The sequence below is a fragment of the Bos mutus genome, chromosome 8, assembly GCF_027580195.1.
Source record: "Bos mutus isolate GX-2022 chromosome 8, NWIPB_WYAK_1.1, whole genome shotgun sequence".
Taxonomy (NCBI): domain Eukaryota; kingdom Metazoa; phylum Chordata; class Mammalia; order Artiodactyla; family Bovidae; genus Bos; species Bos mutus.
The window spans coordinates 105,573,862-105,600,973 of NC_091624.1; the positions used below are offsets into that span (position 1 = coordinate 105,573,862).

The window sequence follows — 27,112 nt, forward strand, 5'->3', positions numbered from 1 at the left end:
TCCTTCTGCAAATCAAACATATTTCCTCTTGTTCTATTCTTAATGGAGACCAGACTTCTTAAATAATCACCCTTCTTTGTGATACTGAAGACGTACCCTCCCCACCACACATTCCACTGCACTGTGTTAGTTACCCGGCCCAACAAGGATATTCTGCAGGGAACAGGGTGTCTCTCTTTATGAACCAAGTTCAACTTTCTCCTTTCTAGTTTTATTAGCAGTAAGAACTTCTCTTCAAATAATACACTGAAGTGAAAGGTGCCACAGAAAATGCACCACTTTCAAATCCCTCAGGGGCTTGAAACTGTCACTCTTGTAAATATTTTCCAAGTAATGCTGTTTGTAGGATAACTACAGTCTGAGTTTTTCTGTCATCAGAATCAAGTGACTGGTTCTCTGATGACTTTTTTCTGCTCTGAAAACATAATGATTCTGATTGTTTCTGGCAGATTGTCTAGTCCAAGGGTAAACTTTGATTCTCTTTTTTCAAAGTGAACTAAAATAGAGTGTTCATCAATTCAACATCAGTCAGTCTGTATAATTAAATACTATCTCCTCTATTCACCGTCTATCCTACATCCTTGCTCTTTCTCTACTCTAACCACATACAGTAACATAAAGTCCTTTATTCTCAATATTTGATTCTTATGCCTAAGATTTTCTGGCTATTTATACATTTTCCCCACCAAGACCTTCTATGTTTATTGTTACTGCTTAGTTGCTAAGTCATGCCCAACTCTTTTGCGACTCCATGGACTGTAGCCCACCAGGCTCCTCTATCCATGGGATTTCCCAGGCAAGAATACTGGCGTGGGTTGCCATGCTGACCCAGGGATTGAACCCATGTGTCTACTGCATTGGCAGGAGGATTCTTTTAACACTGGGAAGCCCGACCTTTTATATGCTGCTGCTAAGTCGCTTCAGTCATGTCTGACTCTGTGCGACCCCATAGACAGCAGCCCACCAGGCTCCCCCGTCCCTGGGATTCTCCAGGCAAGAACACTGGAGTGGGTTGCCATTTCCTTCTCCAATGCATGAAAGTGAAAAGTGAAAGTGAAGTCGCTCAGTCGTGTCCGACTATTAGTGACCCCATGGACTGCAGCCTACCAGGCTCCTCCGCCCATGGGATTTTCCAGGCAAGAGTACTGGAGTTGGGTGCCACTGCCTTCTATATATGTGTCCACTAATCCCAGAGAATAACCATGTACTCATAAGATCATTATAAAATAAGATAAAACTCTTAATAACAACCACAAAAGCTGCTATTTGTTAAGTATTTCTTATAATCCAGTGTTTTTGTTAGGTGCCTCCTGTAAATTACCATATTCCATTCTTTCAGCAAAATGCTGTAAGTTGAACTATGTTCCCTCCAAAAGATACCCTGGAGTCCAGACTCACAGTACTTCAAAGTGAGACCTTATTTGGAAATAAGGTCTTTACAGAAGTAATTAGGTCAACATAATGTATCAGGGAGAACCCTCATCCAATATAATTTGTGTCCTTAAAAAAAAAAAAAGGAAATGTGGTCACGGAGACACACACATGAAGAGCGCCACGTGACTATAAAGACAACTGTCTACACCATCTAGAAACTGAGGACAGAGGCCTGGAGCAAATGCCTCCCTCACAGCCTCAGAAGGAACCATCCCTTGATCTCAAACTTTCAGCCTCCAGACCAGGAGGTAACATCTTTCTGTTGTTTAAACCACCAACTTTGTTACAGCAGCCCTAGAAAATGAATGCACAACCTTACAATAGCAGTCTTCTTCTCTTTTTTAAAATGAGAACTCTGTAGCATAAGACAATTAAAGACCTTCCCCAGATCCTACAGGCAGTAGTCGTAGGGCTGTTATGCAACAAAGATCTGTTCTGTTCCTAACGCTTGCTACTCTGTCTTGCTGCCTCCAACCTAAGCTTGCACATGGGCTTACTGTGTATACCTACAATTGCACAATCAAGGGATTTTTAAATTGCTTACTCTGAGGAGAACTTTCTGAGGACCCACTTCCCTATGTTTTGGGAATGAGTTATTGCAGAAAGCTTGAGAGGGAGGTAGAGACAGTGATCTGGTTTGGGAAAGGCAAGGTTATATAAACAAAAAGTGGACTTTCCTGGTGGTCCAGTGGTTAGGACTGGACTTCTAATGCAGAGGTTGTGGGTTCGAACCCTGGTCAGGCAGCTAAGACCCCATGTACCTCTTGGCCAAAATATCAAAACATGAAACAGGAGAGATGTAACAAATTCCATAAAGACTTTAAAAATTTGTAGTTGTCCAGTTGCCCAGTTGTGTCTGACTCTTTGCAACCTATAGACTGCAGCACACCAGGCCTCCCTGTCCCTCACTTTAAAAATGGTCCATATCAAAAACAATCTTTAAAAATAAGCAATTTTTAAACATAAGTACCTCTCATGCAATATTTGGGACATGCTTATATTAATTTTTTCCCTTGTTTAATGTGAAATTAAAATCTCGCTGGTATTTTTGTAATTCTATTTGTTAAATCTGGCAATTAAAATTCTACCCCAGAACTTTTAGTTTGGGGCCTCAGTCCGCGAGCTGGGAGCGATGGCATAAAAGTGTCAGCAAAGGTGGGGACACTGAGCCTGCTCTGCATGTAAAGTCCTTGAATTGCCTGGTAAATGCTTGGGAATGTTCAATAAATACTGCCTATTTTTATTATGGGGGCTTCCCAGGTGGGTCAGCGGTAAAGAATCTGCCTGCCAATGCAGGAAATGCAGGTTTGATCCTTGGGTCAGGAAGATCCTCTGGAGAAGGAAACAGCAACCTGCTCTAGTATTCTTGCCTGGGAAATCTCATGGACAGTGGAGCCTGGTGGGCTACAGTCCATGGAGTTGCAAAAGAGTTGGACATGACTTAGCGACTAAACAACAACTATTATTATTATAGCAATTGGGAACTACCCTCGTAGGTCTCAGGAGAAGATGCGGGGGAAGGCAGAAGGCAAGAAGATAGGAGCTGTTATTATTGTTCCAAGGTAGACTGGCACTGGGGGCTTATATAATGAGGTGAGAGACTGATGAGATATGCTGCTTTAATGTCCCATATCTGTTCTTCTTGTGCATCTCATTGGGCATTGAGCCAATGGAATGAAAAAGCAGAGAGTTCTGACAGCACAGAGGACTAGGGCCTGCAGACACAGTGGCCACTGTACTGACTCCTGAGGGGATGCAGGAGAGATTCAGGAGATGTCTGAGATACATGGGAATGGATGTCGTTTAAATTAAGTGTATTATGGCACTGGAAAATTGCTAGGAAGCCCAGCTACCAATCAAAACAACCAGAAAATTCCTTGCTGCTGAATGAAACTCAAGAAAAGCATACAGTGATCTTTTTGAACGGCTTACACCTTCTGAGTTGCTGGCTAGACACTCCTAAGGAGTCATGAGAGATCTTTTGGAAAATGGAAAGAATGCCACAAGAGCAAAAAAAAAAATTAAGTCAAAGTGGTGGTCATGAAATTGGCAGCTCACTGATAACCCTTTTTTTCTTTATAGTTTCTTTTTTTAAAAAAGGATTTTATTTATTTTTGGCTGTGCTGGGTCTTCGTTGCCGCACAGGCTTCTCTCTAGCTGTGCGGCACAGGCTTCTCACTGCCAAGGCTTCTCTTGTTGTGGAGCACAGGCTTTAGTGTGCATGGGCTTCAGTAGTTTTGGCTCCCACGCTCTAGAGCACAGCCTCAGCAGCTGTGGTGCACAGGGTTAGTTGCTCTGCTACATGTGGGATCTGCCGGGACTAGGGATCGAACCCATGTCTTCTGCACGGGCATGCAGATTCTTTACCACTGAGCCACCAGGGAAGCTCCATCTTTTTTTTTTTTTTCTTTAAAATACACTTCTACTGCTGGGTTTACTGGATGTTACAGAACCATGCCAGTATTTCCACAGCAGCCAATTCTTGTCAGTTCAGGAGTCATAAAGTATATATGTTGCTTTCTCTCTGATGACTGGCACAGGAACATGGAAAATTGGCAGAAATAGATGATGACTGACAATCTTCCATGTTCCTATGCCAATCGGAAGAGATTCAGTAGATGTGTGAGAGAATATTTATGATGAAACCTTATCAATTCAAGACACTAGGTAAAGCAAAATTTCAAATTTATGTCACTTATTTCAAATGGTTTTTGACATCAGATACTTTGAACCATTAAACAGAATCCTCCTGCTCCACAGAAGTAAACTGTTTAACAATTTAGAACTACTGTTTTCCTTCATTATCTTTATGACAATTCTCCTACCTTTCGACCTTTTTATTTCTTAAGATGTATCCTTTAATGGTGATAAAAGGAAAGGGATGAGGTTCAAATGAACACTTAGACTCATGGCAATTCTGGCAAACGTGTGGATGGGGAGGGGAGGGATGTGACTGGCTACAATTAGCACCAAGTACATGTCCGTGAACAGAGAAGTCTCTCCATAAATCCTTCAATAATTAATTAATGAGGGACTCAACCAATTTCTGCCTTCTGGACATTATCACACATAATCAGAATTTCATAGTAACTATAAAACCATATGAAACGACCAGTGACCGCAAGTTATATTTTAAAAAATTAATGGGCATGTTAATGCCCACTCTACTAAAGGCACATGTGCTCTAGTTTTCCAGTCTCACAAAGCATTGGAAAACCACAGCTGTTGATAATGCTTTCTACTTGCCAGATCCTGTAACCGTGCACTTGCCTTCAACATGGCATTTGTACCACATTAAAGCTTGGCAAGCTTAATCTTCGCTAACCACGGGCAAATGGGAACATGCTATAAAGTATAAAAATAAATTTCAGCCAAAAGCCATTATCAAGTATATGTTTGTTTGGATTTGACTAAGAACCTCTCATTTGTTCATGCACACTTGGTGTCTTTACATTCTGTGTACCGATTACTCTCGCATTGACTATATCACATGCCTAATAGTCCAGGAAGGCTCTCAGCACAGGAGAGCAGGAAAGAGAGGGGAGAGGAAGAAGTCAGAGTGAGGACGTACCTCCCCTGTAAACCTCGGGGGGACTCTTCCTCCTCTCCTGCCCAATGCACCACACTAAACGTGTTGTTGAGTAGTTGGTAGTTGATTCTTTTATATCATCAGATAGGAGAATCCACCCTTGCATGTATCTAGCAACAAGCCTCATAATAGAATAAAACTATGCTATCTGGATTTGCTTCTCAGGTGGCTCAGTGGTAAAGGACCCACTTGCCAATGCAGGAGACTGGGTGGATTCAACACCTGGGTCAGGAAGATGCCCTGGAGAAGGAAATGGTAACCCACTCCAGTATTCTTGCCTGAGAAATCCCATGGACAGAGGAGTCTGGTGGGCTACAGTCCATGGGGTCACAAAGAATCGGATGCGACTGAGCTACCAAACAACAACAACAGCCCCCTGTCGTGCTCCATCCACGCCCGCCTTCCAGTATCTGGAGACGGGAACCACATTCCAGGCATCCTTTTTCAGTGCCCAGTAAATGGACATGTGGTACGAACAAACACCAAACATGTGTACCCACTTTCTGGGTTTCAGTTGGATTTTGTTCTATCGAGGAAAGAAAGCAAAGCAACCCCCTCAAACAAACCAAAGAAACAGATCCTTTTCTTAACAGTCATTGACTCACTCGCTTCTTTATTCAGTCATTTTTGAGCTTCCACTAAGTACTAGGTGTGACCTTTGAGGCCATTCACTCCAGGGAGTGGACAAGATGACCTGTAAAAGTACTTAGCACAGTGCCTGGTATGTGGCAGGCAAGCCACAAAATTAGATTTCTTTCCTTCTCAAATCCTTATCCTTGAACTCATCAATCGACCAAAACCCATCAATCAGCCAACCTGAAGAAAACGATAAGCTGCCAATCCAGTGTCATCATCCCTTTAAATACCCCTACCCACCATGCAGTTATACACGGTGAGGTTAAGCATGTGAGTCAGGGAGAATAAAACACACACAGGCAGAGTCGTGGCTCATGATTCTTGCTTTGCCACGTTTCGTTGTAAAAGAGGAGAGGAAATGGTCAGTGAAGGGTTCCAGGATTTCTAGGCTGTATCTGAACATACACACATACACATACACACACTTTGGGGAGGTTGTGTTGTTAATCTAGGCAAACAGCTTTGCAACTGACACTAAGCATTTACTATCCTCTCTGGCTGTTTGACTGAATTTAACTTTTATTTACAAGCAACTTCTATAAATAGATACAACCTTAAAGCACTTTATGCCCCATTTTGTACCCTACTTGACATTGTTTTCCTTGACTCCCAACACTAGGTCAAAGATGGAGGAGAAAACGATCTGACGTATCATCAGTTTGTCATGATATATGCCAAATGCCACCACCAGATTGATCACTGCCACAGGGCAACCCACACTAATCCCCGAGACATCCAGAGTGAACAGACCCTGACATAAAAGCAGCTGGAGAAGTCTTTGCAGGTCCAAGATATTTAAAGAACTCATCTATGACCTCTACTGGTCAAGCTATTAAAACACAACAGCTACCATGATTTCAGAAGTGTTTTCATTCATTCATTGATCAAACACTTTTTAGCGCCTACTATGTGCCAGGCTTCCCTGGTGGCTCAGATGGTAAAGAATCAGTCTGCAACGCGGGAGACCTGGGTTCAATCCCTGGAGTGGAGCGTGGCAACCCACTCCAGTATTCTTTCCTGGAGAATCCCCGTGGACAGAGGAGCCTGGTGGGCTGCAGTCAGTGGGGTCACAAAGAGTTGGACGTGACTGAGCGGCTAATCACACATGTGCCAGGCACTGACGAAGGAATGACAATAAACAAAACAGACCTAAAAACTCCCTCCCTCTTAAAATTCAACTGGGCAGCGTTTAAACAATATGTGTTGTAAATAAGTTGATTGTGGAGTATTTTGGAAGGTAATAAGTGCTTTTAAAAAGAGGAAAAAGTAAATCAAGGGAAAGAGACTCAAAAGCATAGAGTAGGCGGAACTGGAGAAGCAGGCTGCAGAATTAAATCAGACCCTCAGGATACGTGTCAGTGCAAGGGTAGAATTAAGCAAGGAGTCCAAGGAGGCGAGAATCTTAATAAGTTAAGACATAACACACAGGAACTTCCCTGCCAATGGCTAAGACTTCTGCACTCCCAATGCAGGGGGTCTGGGTTCAATTTCCTAGCCAGGGAACTAGATCCCACATGCCGCAACTAAAGATTCCACATACCACAACTGAGACCCCATGCAGCCAAATTAATTCATTACTTTTTCAAAGAAAAGATTCATTTTAAAAAAGCCCTAACACATAGATTCTCAAGTTAGTTTAACTAGACATCGCCTGAGAGCAAGTTTCTTTTTCACAGTTTCGCAAGAGATTTTAGAGTTAGTCAGACTTGTGTTTAAGCCTATATGGGTCAGCTTTGCTGCAGCAAAAAACAACCCCCAATTCTCAATGGTTTAAAGGACAAATATTCACTTTTTTGTTTACATCTTGTACAGGCTGCAGGCTAACTCTGAGTCAACTGTGACTGGTGGGCTCAGCCCTGCTCCACATGTGTCCTATTTCAGGGGTAGAGCTGAAGAGACAGCCACCTTCTGGGGTATGTTGTCCCCACAGAGGAGGAGAGGGCTGAAGTACATCTAATTGCACCATGGAACTTACAGCCTCTTCTCATTTGGGGCATACATCAAGTTTATTCACACTCCATTGACCAAAGAAAGTCCCACTGGCCAAGCCCAGAGTCAGTGGGAGCAGGAAAGTGTAAATGTGGCCCAGACACAAGGGCAAGGAGGGAGTGGATAACGGTGAGGAAATAATACAGCGTAACTGTGGGGAGTCACTCAGTCTCTCACCTTATCCAAGAGTGAAACAGGAATAGGAACAGGCTACCTGTGAAGAATAAATGAGATATTATAAATGTACTTAGCAACGTAACTGGTTTATATGAAGGGATGAGTGAAAGTTGAAGTTGCATCATCACTCTGGCCCAATTCCTCTGGAGGGCTGGGTGGCTGTTGGGTGGAAGGTGGGGTGGAATTCCCTGGCAGTCCAGTGGTTAAGACTGCGTTTCCTTTGCAGGGGGTGCGGGTTCAATCCCTGGTTAGGGAGCTAAGATCCCACATGCTGCATAACCAAATAAACAAATAAGCCAAATGTACCTTTAAAAAAAAGTGCTTAAAAAAACCAGAAGTTATAGGGGCAAGGAGTGGATGTGTGGGAAAACTGAGAAGCCTGGGACTGAAACCTTGATCCAGTTCTTTCTCTAAATCCTGGATAAATTACTGATCTATAAAGTGAGGCATCCATCTAAATGATCTGTAAGGTTCCTTTCTGGGGCTAAAGATCCTCAGTTCAGTTCAGTTCAGTTCAGTCGCTCAGTCATGTTCGACTCTCTGCGACCCCATGAATCGCAGCAGGCCAGGCCTCCCTGTCCATCACCATCTCCCGGAGTTCACTCAAACTCACGTCCATTGAGTCAGTGATGCCATCCAGCCATCTCATCCTCTGTCGTCCCCTTTTCCTCCTGCCCCCAATCCCTCCCAGCATCAGAATCTTTTCCAATGAGTCAACTCTTCGCATGAGGTGGCCAAAGATCCTCAGTCTGGGATAAAATATTAACAGGGTTTTCTTTCCTTTTTCTCTAGAGCCGCTGCTGACTAGTTCTAACACCAGGTGGCGCTAGACAACAACTTAATGGAAAAAGATGAGGGCTTTTCTGTGGAGATTGGAGAGTCTAGAATTATTATTTTCTTATAGATTTGTTGGAGAAGGCAATGGCAACCCACTCCAGTGTTCTTGCCTGGAGAATCCCAGGGACGGCGGAGCCTGGTGGGCTGCCGTCTATGGGGTCGTACAGAGTCAGACACGACTGAAGCAATATAGCAGCAGCAGCAGCAGCATAGATTTGTTACAAAGCAGAGCTGTTGCATTTGATAGCTTTTCAGGAAGCACCACTTTGAGGAAACACCACCCCAAAACATCAAATGCTCCCTGTAGTCCTAGGACCTCATGCTTTGGGAAAGGACTCTGGGAAATTGGGAACTACCACATTTTTCTAGGGATTTTGGAATAGGAGAGGTACATTTTTTTTTTTTTTAAGCAAAAGCATGAGATCATTGGAGCTGTGCTATAAGATGATACAGATAGCAGCCATGTGATGGAATCTGGCATGGGGGAGAATTATTCAGCAGACTCATATAACAGGATGGGATCCATGTTCATGGATCTGAGACAAAAGAGTGGGAGTGAGCACAGCAATGGGTGAGATGGTGCAGCAACAGATTCTAAAACTTGGCAACTATTTACATCAAGAGGCTTCAAATAGGATAAATCATAATGAAAGATGGCTCCCAGATAAGTAGGAAGATGCTGGGGCCACTGACAGCACATGATTTTGGGAGACAGTATTACTGTTATTCCTGCACTTCAAATGCACACCCAGAAGAATAAAACATGATGGTTCCTGCCTCTTAGGTACCAAGAAGCCCCTGGTGCATGAGTACTGGTCTTAAAAGGGCCAGACTTGCCAGCTGTGGAAAGCATTGAAATGCTCCAATATGACAACTAGCCTTTTCTCGAGAAATGTTTCCTTATACATGATTTTAATGGTGGTACTTCATAATCTTGGAGTAGGAAATGGCAACCCACTCCAGTATTCTTGCTTGGAAAATTCCATGGACAGAGGAGCTTGGCGGGTTACAGTCCATGAGGCTGCAAAGAGTTGGACATGACTAAGCAGGCACACACACACACACACTTTAAAATCCAGAGGCATTTCTCTGTTGATAATGGGGACAGGGCTACATTGGATATCTCTGTACCTTTCAATCAATTTTGCTGTGAACCTAAACTGCTCAAAAAAAAGAAAAAAGGAAATCTTTTTTTTTTTTTTTTTATTTTGGCCAATTCTGGGAAGATGATGAAGTAGGAAGTTCTGAGAATCTGTGTCCCACCCTGGATAACAATTAAGCTGGCAGAATCTGTCTGATGTAACTACTGTGGAACTCTGGACAGTTTATTGAAGGCTTGCAATGTCCAGGAGACGATGTGGACAGTTAATTTTGGCCAGTTTCAGCTCTCAGCACCACAGCAGCCTTGCATCCTCACCCCCATGGCAGGCAGCTATGCCTGATTCCTGGAGCAGCTTGTCCACAACTTGCAGGAGCCTGGGTGGGCAAAGTGGATACCAGTGGTCTGTGCTCTGATCACTGGTCGCTGTTCCTGACCACATAGGTCCAGATAAAAAGTCAGTTTCACTGTTGTAGCACCTCCCCCCACTAATGCAAGTCCCTCTTCATCTGGCTTAAGTGACAGCCAGGAGATTTAAAGGAACAGTGTCCTTTTTTTTTTTTTTTTTTTAAACAGTGCTTGTTAGTGAGGTGCTAATAAGCAGACCAACACACACATACTAGAGGTCCCAGAAAGAGAAGAGAGAAAAGGGCAGAGAGGGTATTTGAAGAAATAATGGCTGAAAATGTGCCAAACTTGATGAAAAACACAAATATAAATATCCAGCAAGTTCAACAATGTCCAAGGATGGTGAGCTGAAAGTCCCAAAAAAGAGAACATCCAGGAAGCAGCAATTCAGCAGCAAATAATCACACACAAGGGATCTTTAATAGGACTATCAGTAGATTTCTCATCAGAAACTTTGGAGACCATAAGGCAGTGGGCTGATATAGTCAAAATGCTGTAAGAAAAAACCCGTCAACCAAGAATTCTGTATCTAACAAAACTGTCCTTGGAGAGTAAGAGAGAAATTAAGCTATCAAGATAAAAGCTAGGGAGTCTGTTACCAGTGGACCTGTTGTGCAAGAAATGCTCAAGAGAGTCCTACAAGGTGAAATGAAAAGACACTTGAAGCCATAAGAGAAACTCAAATCTCTATGGAAAAATCACAAGTGTTAGTCACTCAGTCCTGTCTGACTCTTTGTGACCCCACTGTCTGTGACCCCATTGTCTGTACTGGAGCGGATTGCCATTTCCTTCTCCAGGGGATTTTCCCTATCCAGGATTGAACCCAGATCTCCTGCATTGCAGGCAGACTCTTTACTGACTGAGCCAGCAGAGAAGCCCATCAGATGGAAAAAACAAGAAGCCCCTCAGATGGAAAAACATTTATCTTTTTCTCTTCCTCGAGAGCTCTGGACCCCTTTCTACTCCTCGAGGACCCTGGACCCCTTCCTCCTTGAGGGCCCCAGACTCCTTATCAACCTACCTAAGAATTAACTCTTATACAAGATGGAAACATCAAGATCTCAACAAAGGTAAATACATGGATAATTATGAAAGCTAGTGTTATTGTAACAATGGTTTGCAACTGAACTTTTTGTTTTGTACATGACTTGAGAGTATTGCATTTTAAAAATATAATATTTTACATTTTGGGGCATATGATGTAGACAGAGGTAATTTTATGATATCAACAACTGAGAGGATCGGGGTGGAGCTGTAAAGGAGTTTGGGCATGTTATTGAAGTTAGGCTGGCATAAACGCAAACTATACTGTTATAACTTTAGGATGTTAAAGAAAATCTTTGTGGTAATCACAAAGAAAATAGCTATAGAAGATACACAAAAGGAAATGAGAAAGGAATGCAAACATTTCACTACAAAAAATCAACTGAACACAGGGCCTTCCTTGGTGTTCCAGAGGTTAAGACCGCACTATCCCATTGCAAGGGGACCTACGATCCTGCAAGCCACACAACAGGCCAAAATAATAATAATTTTTTAAAATTAAAAATCAACTTAATACACCAAAAGAAACCAGTAAGTAATGCAGGAGATGAATAATAATAAGAAAAAAAGCTACAAGACATTTAGGAAACAAATAGCAAAATCACAGAAGTAAATCCTTACCAGTAATTATTTTAATTGTAAATAAACTCTTCTGTGGATCACAACAAACTGTGGAAAATTCTGAAAGAGATGGGAATACCAGACCACCTGACCTGCCTCTTGAGAAATCTGTATGCAGGTCAAGAAGCAATAGTTAGAACTGGACATGGAACAACAGACTGGTTCCAAATAGGAAAAGGAGTACATCAAGGCTGTATATTGTCACCCTGCTTATTTAACTTATATGCAGAGTACGTCATGAGAAATGCTGGGCTGGATGAAGCACGAGCTGGGATCAAGATTACCAGGAGAAATATCAATAATCTCAGATATGCAGATTAACACCACCCTTATGGCAGAAAGCGAAGAGAAGCTAAAGAGCCTCTTGATGAAAGTGAAAGAGGAGAGTGAAAAAGTTGGCTTAAAGCTCAACATTCAGAAAACAAAGATCATGGTATCTGGTCCCATCACTTTATGGGAAATAGATGGGGAAACAGTGGGAACAGTGGCAGACTTTATTTTGGGGAGCCCCAAAATCACTGCAGATGGTGACTGCAGCCATGAAATTAAAAGACGCTTACTCCTTGGAAGAAAAGTTATGACCAACCTAGACAGCATATTCAAAAGCAGAGACACTACTTTGCCAACAAAGGTCCGTCTAGTCAAGGCTATGGTTTTTCCAGTAGTCATGTATGGATGTGAGGGTTGGACTGTAAAGAAAGCTGATGGCCAAAGAATTGATGCTTTTGAACTGTGGTGCTGGAGAAGACTCTTGAGAGTCCCTTGGACAGCAAGGAGATCCAACCAGTCCATCCTAAAGGAAGTCAGTTCTGAATATTCATTGGAAGAACTGATGCTGAAGCTGAAACTCCAATACTTTGGCCACCTGATGGGAAGAACTGGCTCATTGGAAAAGACCCTGATTCTGGGAAAGATTGAAGGCAGGAGGAGAAGGGGACGACAGAGGATGAGAAGGTTGGATGGCATCACCAACTTAATGGACATGAGTTTGAATAAACTCTGGGAGTTGGTGATGGACAGGGAGGCCTGGCGTGCTGCAGTCCATGGGGTCGCAAAGAGTCGCACATGACTGAGCGACTGAACTGAACTGAAATGAACTCTTCAATCAAAAGACAGAGATTGGCAGAATTGATAAGAAACACAGAATATGACTACATCTACAAGAGACCCATTTTAGATCCAAAGACATAAATAGAATGAAAGTAAAAGGATGGAAAAAGTTATTTCATGCAAACAGCCACCAAAAGAGAACGTGAGTAGATGTATGAGGTACTAAGAGTAGTCAAATTCTTAGAGACAAAAGTAGACTGGTGGTTCCCAGGGGCTGGAAGAGAAGGGAAGGGGGAATTATTGTTTAGTAGGAATACAACTTTAGTTTTATAAGATGCAAAATGTTACAAAGAAGGATGGTGGCGATGGATGCACAATGTTATGAATGCATTTAAATATCACTGAACTTAAAACTGGGTAAGATGGGACTTCCCTGGTGGCACAGTGGATGAGACTCTGTCTGCCAGTGCAGGGGACAGGGGTTCGATCCCTGGTCCAGAAAGATTCCACATGCGGTGGAGTAACTAAGCCCATGGGCCACAACGACCAAGCCCATGTGCTATAACCACTGAAGCCCACTTGCCTCAAACCTGTGTTCTGCAACAAGAGAAGTCACAGCAACGAGAAGCCCACAAACAGCAACCAGAGAGTAACCCTTGCTCACCGCACCTAGAGAAAAGCCTGCACAGCAATGAAGCCCCAGCACAGCAAAAATAAAAATAAATAAATGAATAAATAAAATTATAAGAAGAATGGGTAAGGTGGTATCAGATCAGATCAGATCAGTCGCTCAGTCGTGTCCGACTCTTTGCGACCCCATGAATCGCAGCACGCCAGGCCTCCCTGTCCATCACCAACTCCCGGAGTTGGTAAATTGTATATTATATGTACTTTACACACATACACACAACTGTAAAAAAGAAAAGTAATACAGAATAGCATAACTATTTAAAAACAAACAAACAAAAAAACCCTTAGCAATTTCTTAAGCCTCCTATATGCCAATGTGGCCACAGAGCACAGCAGAAGGAACAGTGACTTTGAGGTCAGATGGGCCTAGTTTGAAATCTGAAAATCCAGCTCTACTGTATAGTCAAAGCTATGATTTTTCAAATAGTCACGTACAGATGTGAGAGTTAGACCATAAAGAAGGCTGAAGAATTGATGCTTTCAAACTGTGCTGTGGCAGAAGACTCTTGAGAGTCCCTTGGATAGCAAGGATTTCAAACCAGTCAATCCTAAAGGAAATCAATCCTGAATATTCATTGGAAGAAGTGAGGCTGAGGCTGAGGCTCCAATACTTTGGGCACCTGATATGGAGACCAATTCATTGGAAAAGACCCTGATGCTGGAAAGAGTGAAGGCAGGAGGAGAAGGGGGAGACAGAGGATGAGATGATTGGATGGCAGCATGTACTCAGTGGACATGAGTTTGAGCAAGCTCGGGGAGACAGTGAAGGACCGTGCTGCAGTCCATGGGGTCACAAAGAGTCAGACGTGACTGAGTGACTGAACAACAACTGCATTAACACCTCACTTCTCCTGTATAAAACTGAGCGGAAGAGAGCATGTTTTTTCAGCTTTGAAGGTACTCTACTGCCTGGAGAAAGTTACTTAATCTCTCTGCATCTCAATTCCACCCTTAGCATATGGGATAGGATATCAGTCTCACAGTTTAGCCATAAGAAATAAAGATAAGGTGGTTAAATGTAAGTTACTGTTCCCTTTAAACACGAGGCTGTTAGGATGCCCTTGTATGAATCTATCAGACAAGCTCAGCAGCAGCAGAGATAAATATAAGGCCATGGCTTTCTGTGGGCACCTTTTGCAAGAACCGTTGAGCTCTTATGAGATATTCAAAAATCAAATATATTAAGCTGGCCTATAGCTTGATACTAGGGATATTCACTGGTTCACAATAAATAAAGAGGAAGAAGGAGTTACACAATGCAGCTCTGTTCTAATTTCTCAATCACTACCCAACTGAAACCTTGCTTCATGAGAGATTAGCCACAGCCTCTGGGAGCAATAAACATCCTGCGTTGCAAACCCCATTTTGCCATCTCACAGAACCTCCATAAATCTCAGTTGCAAGTGAAGGCATCTCTTATTTTATCTATGGAGTGACTATTTCAAGATCATTTTTACAACAGTCATCATTATTAGTCCTTTGGCCAACTCTCCCCATCAGGGAAAGAAGACATTAATATGCAATGCTGGTATTTCTATTTTGCATTTAGGGCCTGACTGGTGGTTCAGTAGTAAAGAGTCCGTCTGCCAATGCAGGAGATATACGTTCAGTCCCTGGGTGGGGAAGATCCCCTGGAGAAGGAAACGAAAACCCAGACCAGTATTCCTGCCTGGAGAATTCCATGGACAGAGGAGCCTGGCAGGCTACAGTCCATGAAGTCCCAAAGAGTGGGACATGACTTAGCAACTAAACAATGAACAACAACCTCTGCAGAGAGTATTAGATAACCAGTGACGAACTCCCATTCCACTTCTCTGCTTTTCTAAACAAGCCCAGATTATCTGTCTACCACACCTCCAACCACATTAACCCAGACAGGGTTTCTTCAGGTGGAACACAACACAATTCTGCTCTGTTCACATTCGATCATTTTCCTGAGCCTGTGCCTGGCTCATCCTAACTGTTCCCATCTTCTCGGCGTGTCATTACAGGCTCTCAGAGAGAGCGGACTGCAGGGTCTCTTCCCTTATGTCCTGATTCTTATTCCATCCACTGATGGAGTGACTTTCCAGGTCTGGGGGCACTTGCATATGTGTGTGACAAGTTCCGGCAGCATTCCTGGAGCAGGACGATGCCTCTCACCGCCGGCCAGTGCTTGTGTTCATCTGTGGCATGCCCTTGCGATACGTTGTATTTATTCTGCCTGCACGCATTCCTGCCTTCCTAGAGGAAGAGGTGAATAAACCACCCGGCCTTTCCCCGCAAGAAAGTAATTTTTTCACCTTAGGTGGGCCATCTGTTTCTCTGAACACAGCTCTGCTTTGACTTGACTTGAATACATCTTGTCCCAGGCGTTTTGCCAGCTGTACCAAAAAAAAAAAAAAAGCTGTAGGCTCCAGGAAATGGAGCAACTAAAAGTGGTTTCCCTGTGATGTCAGGTCACTTTTTCTTTCTGAAATGTAACTTATGGAATTAACCTAAAGGAAATTGTGCATCACTCTCCTTAGGGGTGGTTTGCAGAGCGGCAGGAGGCCCTGATAACAACCAACCATGAATTTCCTAAGTCTCAGTCTCACTGAGGTATGTCACTAGATTCAGCACTGTGCCTACAAATGGAGAGGAAAACGGGGTGCTTGCATTGGACCCCAAACAGAGAACCCCTAAGCTAAAGGTTCTCCTCAACACCAGATGCAGACCCAGTCCACACACGCAGTTTCAGTATTCATTTCTCAGTCTCACTCAAATGCTTGCTCCTTTTTTTTTTTTTTTTTTTTTGCATTTAACTTTTTACTTTATATTGGAGTATAGTCAATTAACAATGTTGTGATAGCTTCAGGTGGACAGCAAAGGGACTCATCAAATGGCTGATTCTGGTGCCCAGGTGTGTTAAGAAAATTTTCCTTAAACCATTTGGAATTAAAGATCTCTTCTTAAGCGCCCAAGCTATTGGGGAAAAAGTATTACCCAGGGCAGAAAGAGTATCAAAATATTCAGGCTGCACAGCAAAAGAAAATACTCAAGAAATACTCAAGAAAATGAAATGACATCCTATATAATGAGAAAAAATATTTACAAATCTTATGTCTAGTAGGGGGTTGATAGCTAAAATATATGAAGAATTTATTCTAAAATCCTATAGGAAATCAACCCTGAATATTCATTGGAAGGACTGATGCTGAAGCTGAAGCTCCAATACTTTGGCCACCTCATTCAAAGAGACGACTCACTGGAAAAGACTCTGATGCTGGGAAAGATTGAGGGCAGGAAGAGAAGGAGGGAACAGAGGATGAGATGGTTGGATGGCATCACGGACTCAGTGGACATGAGTTTGGGCAAACTCCAGGACACAGTAAAGGACAGGGAAGCCTGGCGTGCTGCAGTCCATGGGGTCACAAAGAGTCAGATATGACTTAGTGACTGAACAACAACAAAGAATTCATACAACTAAATAGCCAAACAAACAAACAAACAATCCAATTTAAAAATGGGCCAATTCTACTATTGGTTTATTTAAAATGGACCTACCATATGATCCAGCAATTTTACTTCTGGGAATATAACAGAAGGAAATGAAAACACTACATTGAAGAGATATCCATGTTCATAGCAGCACTGTTCACAACAGCCAAAACATGGAAACAACTGAAGTGGCCACACAATGGAATATTCAGCCATAAGAAAGAAGGAAATTCTGCCATTTGCAAGACGTGAATGGAACTTGAGGGCATTATGCTAAGTGAAATGAGTCAGACACAGAAAGACAAATACTGTATGCCCTCACTTACACGGGGAATCTTGAAAAGAAAAACTGCATTGAAAAAAGAGATCAGATGTGTGGTTAGCTACTCAGAAAGGACAAGACCATGGCTGATATTTAGCCCCTATGCACTGGCACAGTGTTCCCACAGGTTAACACACAGAACCATGGCCCTGAGGGCTGATAAACAGCTGAGGTTAGACCACATATCACTGGATGGCCATCTAAGGCCACCCTGCAGGTGGCAATGGACTTGGGATGCTGGTCCATGAGCCAAGCAGCTCGAGGCTGGTAGCTGCATGGACACAGGCCCCGTGGGCCCTCAGGAGGGGACCAGGTGGGCAGGAGGCCAGCGGGGGACAGCACTGCAGGTGGGGACGGAAGCAAAGGGGCTCCAGGTACAGGCTCCATGAGCTGTAATTTTTTTTTAAGATTTTTTTGATGTGGACCATTTTAAAAGTCTTCATTGAATTTTTTACAATATTGTTTCTATTTTATGTTTTGGTTTTCTTGGCCAAGAGACATGTGGGATCTTAGCTTCCTGACCAGCGGGTTGAACGTGCACCCTCTGCTTTGAAAAGCAAAGTTTTAACCACTGGACCACCAGGGAAGTCCCCACCCAGAAATTTCTAAACATCAATAAGAGACTTAGAAATAATTAGAATGATTTGGTGACCATTTTGTCTTATATCACAGCATAAGTAGCTTCAGGATGAGTTTAGTTTAGAGAATACACAGGGAAATTTAATGTTTTTACTTATATAATGATTTACTGAAATACATTTGTTTATAAAATGTATTTTACCATGTAAGTGGTTAAATACTCTGCACATCATCGTTAGACTGGGCGGCGGTAAGCTGGGGGATAGCAACTCAGACAGTGGAGCCTGGAAGGGCTTCACTGAACCCCTGCTCCCCACCATCCCAGAATGACCAGACTTGGGCAGATTTTGGGTTTTGTTTGATTGACAAATGAAATGTCATTTTCCATCTGTGGCTGAGGACTGCGCCCACCATACCCAATCAGGAGTTCCCAGCCACTGCTGCTCTCCTGAACCTTCCAAAGGGTCTGACCTGCTGTGCAAGTATAGACTCTGCAAAGGAAATGCTGGGTTAGTTTTCTAGTGAATTTGCCAGGACACAGAGGGCCAGGAATTCTGTTTAACACATTGCTAGTGAGCATCTAAATTGGGCCAGGCAGAGTCTGGGCACTAAAGATGCATAACAACAGAAAGGACAAAAAAACCCTACACCCAGAGTCAATGAGGAATTGTAGGTAGTCATTATTCAAAGGCTGAGGATGGATGGACTGAACCCAGGTGAAGCGTCTGACCTCAAGTCACCACCCTCTGCTCTGCCCTCCTCAGGCTGGAGTATGAGAACACGGTGATCAATTCCACAGAACAGTGGGGCTGATCTACCCCAAGATGGGTAAGCATCATAAGGACAGGCTCCAGGAAAGAACTCCTGCCATACGTTGACTGCTCCTTTGTCATAATTTAGTATCTAAAATTCTGCCATTCTCCAACAGGTGTTCCTTAGAATCTCATCCCTCAAGATTCTTAGTTAAAAATATTTTTTCAGCCGTTAAACAAATTTGGCAAACACTTGAGCTCTTGGTGAGTCACAGTGAACTAATCTGTAGGACCTCCGTTGGTTTTGGATTCAAAATTTAGGCATCTCTATTTTTCTACTTATTTGTTTAAGCCTCCATCCCTCCACATTGTAGGTAATTCAGTATGTCTCTCTCAGGGACTCTCCATTCCCCAAATTGTTCACAACCTGGGAATTTACTTAGTCCAAAGGGAGCAGTCTTGTTTCAAAGTTTCAGAGAGAAAAAACTCTGATCTGCCCATTAGCTGTTCTGATTTTACAAAACAATGTGGAATTGGCACAAAAGAGATATATGGATCAATGGAACAGAATATAGAGCGCAGAAATAAACCCATACAACTATGTTCAATTAATCTTTGACAAAGGAGGCAAGAATATGCAATGGAGAAAAGACAGTCTCTTCAGCAAGCTCTGCTGGGAGAGCATCTAATCAATGAAGTTAGAACACATTCTCACACCCTACACAAAAATAAACTCAAAATGCCTTAAAGACTTAAAAGATAGGACACCATAAAATTCCTAGAAGAGAACACGGGCAAAACATTCTCTGACATAAACCATACCAACGTTTTTTTTAGGACAGTCTCCCAAGGCAATAGAAATAAAAGCAAAAATAAACAAATGGGAGCTAATCAAACTTACAAGTTTTTGCATGGCAAAGTGAAGTGAAGTCGCTCAGTCGTGTCCGACTCTTCGCGACCCCATGGACTGCAGCCTACCAGGCTCCTCCGTCCATGGGATTTTCCAGGCAAGAATACTGGAGTGGGGTGCCATCGCCTTCTCCAATGCATGAAAGTGAAACCATAAACAAAACAAAGAGATAACCTACAGACTGTAGAAAATATTTACAAACAATGTGACCAACAAGGAATTAATTTCCAAAATACATAAACAGGTCATAAAACTCAATACTAAAAAATACAAACAACCCAATCAAAAAAAAAAAAAATGGGCAGAAGACCTAATATAGACCTTTCTCCAAAGAAGACACATAGAGAGCCAACAGGGACATGAAAAGATGCTCAACAACACTAACTAGTAGAGAAATGCAAATTGCAACTACAGTGAGGGACCACCTCATGCTGGTCACGTATCCCTATGCCTGATTCATATTGACATATGGCAGAAACCAATACAATATTGTAAAGCAATTATCCTTCAATTAAAAATAAATAAATTTAAAAAGAAGTATACAAATAGGGCTTCGCTGGTGGCTTGGTAGTAAAGAATCAGCCTGCCAATGCAGGAGACACAAATTCAGTCCCTGGCCTGGGAAGATCCTACATGCCTCAGAGCAATTAAGCCTGTGTGCCACGACTATTGTTCAATAAAATACATTAAAAAAAAAAAGAAAGAAAGAAAGAAAACAAACTTATGGTTTCCAAGTGGGGCATAAATTAGGGATGTGGAACTAACACATGCAAACTACTATATGTAAAATAAACAAGGTCCTACTGCACAGCATAGGGAACTATGTTTAATATCTTGTAATAAACCATGATGGAAAAGGATACAAAGTACACAGACACACACATATCTGAATCACTTTGCTGTATGCCAGAAACTCACACAGCCTTGTAAATCAACTATAGTTCAATTCTTAAACTAGTTCTGATTCTAATCCATTCTGTGTGGTGTCACTGCTGAGAACTGGTTCTGTCAGGCTGAAAGGCTGTCCTTTCTGCTTCAGAACCCCACGCAGACAGCAGGGTGGCTCTGAGGCCACAGGCTCCCAAGTCAATTTGCACTCACACAGCCAGCCACTGTTCCACAAACACGGCTGCTTTGCCAAGGTGCCCGGGTGTAACTGGGTTTCTAACCACAGCTGCACACTATATCTAGAACACGCTATCCCTCACAAACCTCTAGGCTCTGGTCTGGAGCCCAAGGCCCTGACCAAGACTCCCTCTTTTTTTGTAGGGGGAACTTTTACATTTTCTTGCTAACAGTGCCAGGGCCATCTCAGTGCTTCAGTTCAGTTCAGTTCAGTCACTCAGTCGTGTCCGACTCTGCAACCCCATGAATCGCAGCACACCAGGCCTCCCTGTCCATCACCAACTCCCGGAGTTCACCCAGACTCATGTCCATCAAGTCAGTGATGCCATCCAGCCATCTCATCCTCTGTTGTCCCCTTCTCCTCCTGCCCCCAATCCCTCCCAGCATCAGAGTCTTTTCCAATGAGTCAACTCTTCGCATGAGGTGGCCAAAGTACTGGAGTTTCAGCCTTAGCATCATTCCTTCCAAAGAAATCCCAGGGCTGATCTCCTTCAGAATGGACTGGTTGGATCTCCTTGCAGTCCAAGGGACTCTCAAGAGTCTTCTCCAACACCACAGTTTAAAAGCATCAATTCTTCGGCACTCAGCCTTCACAGTCCAACTCTCACATCCATGACCACAGGAAAAACCACAGTTCTTAGGAAGCTGAATCTCAGAAGGGAAGGGAAGAGGGCCTTGACCCCTCTCCTGGAAAACTCTTGATAAGTTCAACTTAGCACATGGCGGGGGATACTGAGAACAGTCTTTGTAAATCTTCCTTCACAGGAGACATGAATATCAACTCACTTGTACTGGCATCATCGACAGTATTCAGGGAATAACCCAAGAAGATCCAGAGGGCCAATGTCTTGCTGCTCCTCCAGCCAAAAACAAATTAAAACAAACAAATATATATTTTTGTGAAAGAGAGATAGAAGAAGATATTTTCCCCTGCTATAATTTTACATATTAAAGGGGAGGGTCTCTCTATAGAAGCCCTTGTTGGATGGATCATAAGGTGTGTTCTGCTTCAGAGAGAATCAAGTTCCCAAGAATTCTCTCCTGAATTTCTTCCACTGAATTAAAGCCCTAACCACCCCTCCCACCCCCTATCCACCACCCCGCCATGAGCTTCTTGGAAGCCAGTTCTCACCTCTTAGTGAGTCAAACTCCTAGTGGAGAAATCTCCAAAACTTTTAGGTTAGGGGGAAAAATTCCAGCATTTGCCAATATGGTTTGGACTCATTAATTTTCTGACCCTAAAAAGGCTGTCATTTCTATGGAGAGGAGAAATAAATGGAACTTGTGTGATGGTCTTAAATCCATCATTCTGATACTTGAACACCATTTTCTGAAATACTTTACATTGAGTAACTTAAGACACAAATTAAAACATAGCATACTCTGCTAGAACTCTCTTGATGTGGGATATTTTATACTTCAGCCCTGCTGGTCCAATCAGTACAAATCACTTGGATTCTGTGGAAAAACTCAGTAAAGGTTCTATAAGGTGGTCACAATGTGGGGACAATTTTTGCTAATTCATTCCCAAAGGAGCTCTCTTTGGAATACCAGTAATAAAGGCAAAGGCTGACTTGCCATTGATAGAACACTGTGTAACAGAAAGGCTTTTGGGTAGAATTGTTATCATGTTTTAGGTTAATTTCAGTGAACGTATAACTGGCTTCCCTAGTGGTTCAGACAGTAAAGAATCTGCAGACCTGGGTTCGATCCCTGGGTCAGGAAGATCCCCTGAAAAAGGAAATGGCAACCCACTCCAGTATTCTTGCCTGGAGAACTCCATAGACAGAGGAGCCTGGCCAGCTATAGTCCATGGGATCGCAAAGAGTCGGTCATAACTGAGTGATTAACATACACAGTGAACATATTTGCCTTCCACTCTAATGCATGCCCCTACCCTATGAAACAGTAAGTCATTTCACTTTTTTGGCTGCTCCGCATAGCTTATGGATCTTAGTTCCCTGAGCAGGGATCAAACCTGGGTCCCAGAAGTCAAAGCACTGAGTCTAAATCACTGGACCGCCAGGGGATTCCCAGTAAGTGATGTTTTAATAGGATTATAATATATGTAAAACATATCATGTACTTAGAGATGAAATATCCAGGAAAAATATTTCCAAAGCTTATTATTTCTTGGCATTTCCTGTGTCCTACTTGATATGTATATTCACAAAGGGAGCTGCTTTACGTTATCTAAGACCCTATTGTATTTATTACTTCAACTTGCAAGTGGTTTTATTTGGATTTCCAAATGTGTAAATTTCAACATGTTTTATTAGTGAAGTTACAGCAATAAAGGAACAATTTTGAGGCTCATTTAACACCTATAAATTTCCCTGTTTGCAATGTAAAAGAAATGGCCTCAGCAGACCACATGTCTGCTCACATTTCAAAGAATATGAAATCTAAATACATTTAAATTGCTCTATATTGAGAGCTCTCTTCTTCCATAAAACACTTATGGGCTCATTGTTTATATTTTTGTAAAAATGATACCTGACTCTGAACAGATTATTATATGAAAATTATTTTTTCAAATAGCTATATTTGAGAAGCCACATTAAAAGTTAGTTGATTATAAATCAACAATTACAATCAACCTGAAAAACATTAAAAAGACATTGATCTAAATATTTGAAGATGTATGTGTATACAAAGCCTGCACACAAATGTTTATAGCACTTTTATCTATAATTGCAAAACTATAAGTAATAAAGATATTCTTCAACAGGTGAAAAAATGAACAAACCGTGGTATATCACTATCACAGAAAGTTATTTGGTGATAAAGAGAAATAAGCTAAGAAAGCTTAAGAATACATGAATAACTCAAATACAGATCGCTAAGTGAAAGAAGCCAGTCTATATAGATTACATACTCTAGGGTTCCAATTATATGACAGTGAGGAAAACATAAAACTCTAGAAATGGTGAAAAGATTAGAAATTGTCAGAGTTTCAGGAAGAATAGGTGAAGTCCAGGAGAAACAGTGACAGACTGTATTTTCTTGGGCTCCAAAATCACTGCAGATGGTAACTGGAGCCATGAAATTAAAAGATGCTAGATCCTTGGAAGAAAAGCTATGACAAACCTAGACAGCATATTAAAAAGCAGAGACAGGGGGAGGAGCCAAGATGGCGGAGGAGTAGGACGGGGAGAACACTTTCTCCCCCACAAATTCATCAAAAGAGCATTTAAACGTCGAGTAAATTCCACAAAACAACTTCTGAATGCCGGCAGGGGACATCAGGCACCCAGAAAAGCAACCCAACTCTTCGAAAGGAGGTAGGAAAAAATATTAAAAACAAAATAAAAGAGACAAAAGAGGGAGGGACGGAGTTCTGTCCGGGAAGGAATCTCAAAAAGAGAGAAGTTTCCAAACATCAGGAAACCTTCTCACTGCGAATCTGTGCCGAGCTTTGGAAGCACAGAGGGCAACATAACAGGGAGAAAAATAAATAAACAATTTAAAACTCGCAGATTGCAGAGCCCTACGGTAACTCCCCCAGCAGAGAAGCAGCGCAGACGCCTGCATCCGCCATTAGCAAACCGGGGCTGGGCAGGGAGGCGCGGCGTGGGCTGCATCGCTGAGAGTAAGAATTTGGCCTGAATACCCTGAGCGCTATCTGAGCGAAATAATTTGGGCTAGCAAACCAGACTGTGGGATACCTACCACGCGAAAAGCCAGCCCTAACCTAAGACCGCCAGGCGCCAGCGCGACGGAACAAAGGACTGAACAGAGATAGCCGGCTGCAGACCTTCCCCCTCCGGTGACAGGCAGCCAGAGCCGGAAGGGGGCAATTGCAGCCCCAGAGAGACATTGTCTATAAAATTGTAAGCAGGCTTCTTTGCTAACTAAAACTTCTTGGGGGTCTGGACGGTCAACATCTGCCTGAGAAGGTGCGCCGGTTTTACATCCAGATAACCGAGTGGCGGGGAGGCGATAAGTCGCAGCATTGGCGCTCGCCTGGGAAGAGCAAATTGGCGCTCGGACCTGGGAAGAGCACAAAACTCAGGCCCAACTGAGTCTGCGCCTCTGAGGACTACCCGAGTGCCTGAACCTGAGCGGCTTGGACCTGGGAGGTGCATGCAGCCCAGGGCCAGCCTCGGATTGTTCCCGGCGGAACAACCTAGAGTCCGAGCAGTGTGGACAGGGAGGCTACACGCGCCGTGAGCGGGCAGACCCAGGGTGGCTGAGGCACTGCGAGCCCACGCCAGTGTTATTTGTTTGCAGCATCCTCCCTCCCCCTCCCCACAGCGACTGAACAAGTAAGCCTAAAAAAAAAAAAAAAAAAAGTGTCCTCCACCGTGCCCTTTGAGTCAGGGCGGAAACCAGATACTGAAGAGACTAGCAAACAGAAGAAGATATAACAGAGGGAAACGCCTTGGAAGCTACAGGCAATAGATCAAAACCCTGTGGTTACTACGGACTACATAGGAAGGGGCCTATAGATCTTGAGAAATATAAATCTGACCAAGGAACTAGCCAAAAATGAACTGAACCCACAACACCCACAAAAAAAAAAACAACAACAAAAAAGTCCTAGATATATTATTATTATTTTTACGATCATTCTTTCTTCTTTTTTTAATTAAAAAAAAAAAAATTTTAAGTCCTCTATTGTTCCTTTAATTTTCACTTTTATAACCCATTACTTTAAAAAAAAAAAAAAAAGAGACCCTATTTTTTTCTTCTTCAGCAAACTTCATATATATATATTTTATAATTTTTTGACCTTGTTTTTTTGTTTGTTTGTTTTTGTTTTTTTCTTCTTTTCTTTAACATTGTATTTTTGAAATTCCAAACTCTACTCTAGATTTTTAATTTTTCGCTTTTTGGTATATGTTATCAATTTTGTACCTATAGTTTTTTTTTTTATATAATTTCTGTGACTTTTTTTTTTTCTTTTCTTCTTCTCTGTTTCTTTCTCTTCTTCTTTTATATAACATTGTATATCTGAAATTCCAACTTTACTCTAGATTTTTAATTTATGCTTTTTGGTATTTGATATCAATTTTGTACCTGTATTTTCTTTATAATTTTTGTGACATTGTTCGTATTTATTTGTTTGTTTGTTTTCTCTTTTTTTTTTCTTCTTCTTTTTTTTTTTTTTTTAACATTGTATTTTGAAATTCCAAACTCTACTCTAGATTTTTAATTTTTGCTTTCTGGTATTAGTTATCAATTTTGTACCTGTACTTTCTTTATAATTTTCATGACCTTGTTTGTTTTTGTTTGTTTGTTTTTTTTCTCTCTTTCTTCTCCTTCTTCTTTTCTTTAACATCGTATTTTTGAAATTCCAAACTCTACTCTAGATTTTTAATTTTTCGCTTTCTGGTATTAGTTATCAATTTTGTACCTGTACTTTCTTTATAATTTTAATGACCTTGTTTGTTTTTGTTCGTTCTTTCTCTCTTTCTTTTCCTTCTTCTTTTCTTTAACATCGTATTTTTGAAATTCCAAACTCTACTCTAGATTTTTAATTTTTGCTTTTATGTATTTGTTACCAATTTTGTACCTTTAAGGACCCAATCTTCAGGACCCATTTTTCACTAGGGAGTGAGATTACTGGCTTGACTGCTCTCTCTCCCTTTGGACCCTCCTTTTTCTCCACCAGGTCGCCTGTGTCTCCTCCCTAACCCCTCTCTACTCTACCCAACTCTGTGAATTTCTGTGTGTTCCAGACGGTGGAGAACACTTAGGAACTGATTACTGGCTGGATCTGTCTCCCTCCTTTTCATTCCCCCCTTTTATCCTTCTGGCCACCTCTGTTACCTTCCTCCTTCTTCTCTTCTCTGTATAACCCCGTGAACATCTCTGAGTGGTCCAGTTGTGGAGTGCACATAAGGAAGTGACTACTGGCTAGCCCACTCTCTCCACTATTGATTCACCTCATCTCATTTGGGTCACCTCTAACTCCCTCCTCCCTCTTCTCTTCTCCATGTAACCCTGTGAACCTCTCTGAGTGACCCTCACTGTAGAGAAACTTATCATCTTTAATGTAGATGTTTTATCAATGGTGCTGTATAGAAGGAGAAGTTTTGAAACTACTGTAAAAATAAGACCGATAATCGGAAGCAGGAGACTTAAGTCCAAACCCGGACTCCAGGGAACTCCTGACTCCAAGGAACATTCATTCACAGGAGCTCATCAAATGCCTCCATACCGACACTGAAACCAAGCACCACACAAGGGCCAATAAGTTCCAGGGCAAGACATACCAAGCAAATTCTCCAGCAACAAAGGAACACAGCCCTGAGCTTCAAGATACAGGCTGCCCAAAGTCACCCCAAAACTATAGACATCTTATAACTCATTACTGGACATTTCATTGCACTCCAGAGAGAAGAAATACAGCTCCACCCACCAGAACACCGACACAAGCTTCCCT

General features: G+C 42.3%; 2 protein-coding genes across 3 annotated transcripts in view; one reads left to right on the forward strand and one right to left on the reverse strand.

The window, feature by feature from the left end:
- Positions 1-27,112, forward strand: part of SCRG1 (stimulator of chondrogenesis 1) — a 107,394-nt gene that overhangs the window by 50,153 nt on the left and 30,129 nt on the right. Inside the window, exon 2 of one of the 2 annotated variants that reach the window (XM_070376035.1) lies at positions 11,113-11,239. The exons of the other annotated variant lie outside the window; for it this stretch is intronic. The gene's annotated coding sequence lies outside the window, so the exon portion shown is untranslated. The remainder of the gene's footprint in view (positions 1-11,112; positions 11,240-27,112) is intronic. 2 annotated transcript variants of the gene reach the window in all.
- The window catches only part of SAP30 (Sin3A associated protein 30), a 91,841-nt gene that overhangs the window by 17,405 nt on the left and 47,324 nt on the right, over positions 1-27,112 (reverse strand). The gene's annotated exons all lie outside the window — the stretch shown is intronic.